Source organism: Prunus persica, chromosome G4 (genome assembly GCF_000346465.2).
Source record: "Prunus persica cultivar Lovell chromosome G4, Prunus_persica_NCBIv2, whole genome shotgun sequence".
Classification (NCBI taxonomy): Eukaryota; Viridiplantae; Streptophyta; class Magnoliopsida; order Rosales; family Rosaceae; genus Prunus; species Prunus persica.
In genome coordinates this window covers 23,102,424-23,109,019 of record NC_034012.1, presented here as the reverse complement: position 1 = coordinate 23,109,019, position 6,596 = coordinate 23,102,424, and positions in this window count along the sequence as shown.

The following is a 6,596-nucleotide window of genomic DNA, read 5'->3' as shown; positions in this document are numbered from 1 at the left end:
GTAAATCATGAATGATATTAGTTGTTTTGTTAAGGGTTCTAGGTATATGCTTTGCGATCTGTTAATAATGTGCTTATAAGTATGGGTTCATGGATTTTCTGTTTAATGGGTTCATGGATTACATTATCTGTTATGTTGAATTGGGAATGGATTTAATTTTGTCGGATCTTTTAATCACCCTATGTTATGTTGAATTGGGAATGGATTTATTGTTTTCATGCTTGGTTTCATGTATATGTTGGTTTCTTGCTTGGTTTCATATATATGTTGTGTTCTTAATGGGTTTTGGGTTCTTGAAAATAAACTGAGACACGACGCCTTTTTAGGCATACGACGACGATTACACGACGGTTTATGAAAAAACCGTCGTTGTATTACTTATACACGACGGTTTTTTCATAAACCGTCGTTTGTATTACTTATATTAGACGACGTCTGTTGAAAATCCGTCGTCTATATATGCCAAATACGTCTGTTTTTGTTTAAAACCCGTCGTCTCTGTTGTGTATTACTTGCTATTAGATCTTTGTATAATCTGCTATAGTGATGGTCATTGCCTGTATTTTCACTTTATTATAGATAATAGGTTATAGTGTCGGAGATGGATAAGTCATGGATGCACTCGGATAGAAGATCGAAGGCATATGAGTTTGGGGTGGAAGCATTTTTGAACTTTGCTGTAGAAAATCTTCTAACTACAACACATATCCGTTGTCCATGTGTTAAATGTGTTAATTTGAAGTTGTTTGGGGTTGGAATTATAAGGGATCACTTATACTTTAATGGAATTGACCAAAGCTATAAGAATTGGACATTTCACGGAGAACCTTGGGAAGCAACTACTAATGCTAGTAGAAATGTTGAAGAAGATGATGGCCATAGTAGGTACAGTTTTGTGTCTGAAGAAATTGATATGGATGATAATGATTTTGGTGATTTTGGTTCCGATCCGTATGAGTTTGCCAATGTGATTGGGGATGGAGATCAACCAGTGTACCCTGGTTGTAGAAAGTACACGAAGTTATCGGCATTAGTGAAGTTGTATAATTTGAAGGCAAAACATGGGATGAGTGATGTCTGTTTTACAGAATTATTGATACTTCAAGGCGATTTGCTTCCAGAAGGAAATACAATACCAACCTCTATGTATGAGGCTAAAAAGACTTTGTGTGCATTGGGGCTGAGTTATGAGAAAATGCACGCATGCCCCAATGATTGCATCTTGTATAGGAAGGAGTATGAGGATTCAACTAATTGTCCTACTTGTGGTATCTCAAGGTGGAAGGAAGGCAAAGATTCAATCTTGAAAGAGGGTGTGCCAGCGAAGGTGGTGTGGTATTTTCCTCCAATTCCAAGGTTTAAAAGGATGTTTCAATCACATGAGACAGCTAAGAGTTTGACTTGGCATGCTGCTAGAAAATCAATTGACGGTCAGATGTCTCATCCGGCGGATTCCCCGTCTTGGAAACTTCTTGATGATAAATGGCCTGAGTTTGGTAATGAGCCGAGAAACTTGAGATTGGCTCTTTCATCTGATGGATTCAATCCCCACAGTTCTCTAAGTAGCAGATATAGTTGTTGGCCGGTTATCTTAGTTACATATAATCTCCCTCCATGGCTGTGCATGAAACGAAAGTTCATGATGTTAACCTTATTGATTTCCGGTCCTAAACAACCCGGAAATGATATAGACGTCTACTTGGAGCCTTTGATTGATGATTTAAAATCTTTATGGGATGGGATTAGAGGAGTGTATGATGCACATAATGGAGAATACTTTACACTCAGAGCTGCATTAATGTGGACAATTAATGATTTCCCCGCCTATGGAAACTTATCTGGTTGTGTTGTTAAAGGATATAAAGCTTGTCCAATATGCGGCGATGATACACCTAGTCACAGGTTGAAAAATGGCCACAAAATTTGTTACATTGGGCATAGAAAATGGTTACCAATCAATCATCCATATAGGAGGCAACGTGCAGCTTTTAATGGGAAACCTGAATATGGCATACCTCCCGAGCCATTAACCGGAGAAGAAGTGCTGCATATGGTTGAAAATGGTGACAGAGTTTGTTGGAAGAAGAAATCAATATTCTTTGATCTCGAGTATTGGAAATACCTTCCTGTGAGGCATGCCCTAGATGTTATGCACATTGAGAAGAATGTTTGCGATAGTATCATTGGTACATTGCTGGAGATCCCTGGAAAAAATAAAGATGGGATTGCTGCTCGATTAGATTTATTGAACATGGGGGTCAAAACTGATTTGCAACCCGAGTATGGAGAAAGACGTACTCGTTTGCCTCCTGGGCCTTGGAATTTGTCAAGAGCAGAGAAGAGAGAGGTTTGCAATTCTTTCTATGGTATGAAGGTCCCTGAAGGTTATTCTTCAAATATTAAAAATCTTGTATCTTTACAAGATTCAAGACTTCTTGGCCTTAAATCACATGATTGTCATACCTTAATGCAACAATTGCTCCCTGTGGCAATTCGTTCTGTTTTGGAGAAGCCTGCAAGGTATGCAATAACTCGTTTGTGCTTCTTCTTCAATGCTATATGTGCAAAGACTGTTGATGTTTCCAAGCTAGATAAGTTGGAAGAAGATGTAGTAGTTACTCTGTGTTTGCTTGAGAAGTACTTTCCCCCTTCATTCTTTGATATCATGGTTCATCTAGTAGTACATCTTGTCAGAGAAGTTCGTCTATGTGGGCCAGTATATTTTAGGTGGATGTATCCGTTTGAAAGATATATGAAAGTGCTGAAGGGGTATGTTCAGAATCGTACTCGTCCCGAAGGTTGCATTGCTGAGCGGTATATAGCTGAAGAAGCGGTAGAGTTTTGTACTCAGCATTTATCTGATGTTAGTACAGTTGGAGTGCCTTCAAGCCAAAAGATGGGACTTTCAAAGCCATTATCAGGTTGCACAGTGAGCGTAGTTGATCAGGACCTGTTGAATCAAGCACATCTATATGTCTTGGAGAATACGGAGGAAGTCCTACCTTATATCGAGTACGTATGAGTTTTATTCTTTAAGTTTCCATTTTAAATTATTTCTTATGTTTATCTTCTATATTTGGGACCGTAATGCTTGAATTTTTCGTGTCATGTAGGCAACATATGATCCACATCAAGACTGCTTATCCAAAATTTAGAAAGAGAACAAAGTGGCTGCAGGATAAGCACAAGAGCACTTTCATTCAATGGCTATGCTTCAAGGTATATGTTGTTGAATAACATATTTCTCTTTTAATTTTCTTCTTATTTATATGTTAGATTGAATTAAGATATGATTAATTTGCAGGTTCAAAGTGAACTTGAGGAAGACAATCATGGCGTATCAGAAAATTTAAGGTGGCTAGCAGCTGGTCCAAACATGTCAGTGCTATTATATAGGAGCTATCTTATTAAAGGTATTAAATTCAATATCAAGGCACAAGATGATGTGCGGACAACTCAAAATAGTGGAGTTTATTTACTTGCACATACCATGCAAGTTGCTAGTGCCAAGGATAAAAACCCAATTCTCTCAAATATGGGTTTCTATGGTGTCATTCAAGAAATTTGGGACCTTGACTACCAAAAGTTTACAATCCCAGTCTTTAGGTGTGATTGGATAGATAGTTCTGGTCTTGTAGTCGACGAACTTGGATTTACCCTTGTAGATTTGAGTAAAATTGGACATAGGAATGACCAATTTGTTTTGGCTTCTCAAGTCAAACAAATATTTTTTGTTGACGACCCGATGCATCGTGGTTGGTCGGTAGTGTTATCAATGCCTAATAGAGAATATAATGATGTTATTGGTGATGAAGTCTTAGGTGATGTGATAATTGAGTGTGAGCCATTTACTAGAGGGATGCCAAATGTTGACACATTTGATGAACTGGTGGGTGAGTTAGGCGGTCAAAATATTCGAGATGGGTGTGAAGATATATGGATTGAATGATGCTTATGTAATTGGCAGTGTATGACATTAATTTTGTAATATATTGTAATGTGATTTCTTCACTTTCTACGTTCAAATAAAACACGACGTTATTGTGAACCAGTTATTCAGCATATTTACCGACGTCTTAAAGCAACGTAACAATGAAGAACCACGACGCTATTGTGAAGCAATTATTCAGGATATCACGTCGGGGAAGGATTAAGAACCGTCATGTAATTCAAAATAACACGACTCCAATCCCATAATACCGACGTCTAAAAAACGAGATATATAATCTGAACGTTAAAAAATACGACGTCATCATACATTTTCCACGTCGCAAGTTCTTTTATAAACGAAGAGGAACGAAATGAATTCCGACGGTAATTCATCATAACCGCCGTCTAATATCAATTAAACGACGTTATTTGTAATACGGCTCTCATCATAATCAACGCCGTCTATATGTTCTGTAATACGGCTCTCATTTATTTGGAACCGACGTTGTTTAGAAGTTCAACGTCGTCTATATTAATAAGTGCGTCGTGAGTATTGAATACATATAAATACAACGTCGACTATATACATGCCACCGACGTTGTTTCGAATTTCAACGTCAACTATATAAATACATACGTCGTAAATAATGACACTGACAACTATTTCCACGTCATCTTTTTTAGAAAAATCGAAGTGGAAAATTTATTTCACGACGGTTGTTTGTAAATAAGAGACGTAGTAGATTTCAATAACGTCGTCTTCTCATGTATTTAAAGACGTCATATTTTTTCTTGTCGTGAAAATTATATTTAACGGCGTAGTGTTTTAGTTGTCGTCGTTGTATGTCTATCTTGCGGCCTTGTTCTTTTAATATGTGTCATATTTTTCCTTTTTAACGACGGTGATTTGTTTGAGTTGGTCGTCTATTCTCATCCTCGACTATTTTTTAGAACTTTAGCAGACTAAACACGTCTGTTTTTATTTGTTTTCGACGTTGTTTTATTTAACAACGTCTAATATTTATCGTCGTTGTTTGTTTCTGAAAATAGGACGTATAAATTTTGTAATACGACTCTCATATATTTGTAACCGACGTTGTTTCGTCGTTCAACGTCTACTCTATAAATACATACGTCGTAAGTAATGACACTGACAACTATTTCCACGTCATCTTTTATAGAAAAATCGAAGTGGAAAATTTATTTTACGACGGCTGTTTTTATATAGGCGACGTAGTAGGTGTCAATAACGTCGTCTTCTAATGTATTTAAAGACGTCATATTTTTTATTGTCGTGAAAATGATATTTAACGGCGTCGTATTTTTATTTTCGTCGTTGTATGTCTATCTTGCGGCCTTGTTCTGTTAATATGTGTCATATTTTTCCTTTTTAACGACCGTTTTTTTAGAGAGTTGGTCGTCTATTCTCATCCTTGACTGCTTTTTTAGATCTTTTTGCAGTACAAAGACGTCGTTTTGTATTTGTTGATGACGTTGTATATTTTAACAACGACGGTGATTTAGCGTCGTGGTTTATGAGGGAAAAGATGACGGTGGATTCCACGACCATTGAAAAACCGAATACACGACGGTGATTTACCGTCGTCTTTTTGCTTTTTTGTAGTAGTGAACCATAAGAGTTCTCATAGCCTTAACATCTCTTTACTACTTTGAAATTCATCAAATAGATGTCAAAACAACATTCCTAAATGGTGAATAAAGATAAAGAGATTTATATGCATCAACCGGAGGGTATTGTCATGTCTGCACAAGAACACAAGGTGTGTAAGTTAATAAAATCATTATATGCTTTAAAACAAGCACCAAAACAATGGCAAGAAAAGTTTGATAAGGTGATTGTTTCCAATGGTTTTCGAATATATGATTAAGACAAGTGCGTTTATAGCAAGTTTCAAAATGGAAAATGAGTTATCATTAACTTATACGTAGATTATATGTTAATCTTTAGAACTGATTTAGAAGTTGTAAACACAACGAAGAAATTCTTATAATCTAGTTCTTATAATATTTGAAATGCAAGTTGTGAGTAAACTTAGTAGGTTTACAAGTAATCGTAGTCAATTACATCGAAATGCAAAATCTAGAATATCAAAATACCTTAATGTTAAGGAATTTGGTATAATGGAAATCCTACAGTTTTGGGAAGATATACGGAATCCAATTGGATAAATGATTATGAAGATCATAAATCCACAAATGGCTAGATTTTCACACTTGGTGGAGGTGCCATGTCTTAGGGCTCAAAGAAACATACATGCATTTCAGATTCCATCATGGCAGTTGAGTCATGTAGCCTTATAGCCTCTTATACTAAAGCAGCGGAATGGCTTATAAATCTAATGATAGATATACCATTATGGGCAAAGCCAGTGCCTCTTATCTCTATATATTGTGATAGTCAAGCAACACTATCAAAGGCTTATTGCCAAGTATATAATGGAAAGTCTAGACACATTGGTCTAAGACACAGTTATGTGAGTCAACTGATAAGTTATGGGGTTCTAACCATCAATTTTGTAAGATCATGTCAAAATTTGGTGGATTCATTAACTAAAGGATTTTCAAGGGATATGGTGTCTAAGACATCACAAGGGATCGGATTAAAGTCCATTTCACAAAGTCACTAATGATGAAAACTCAACTCA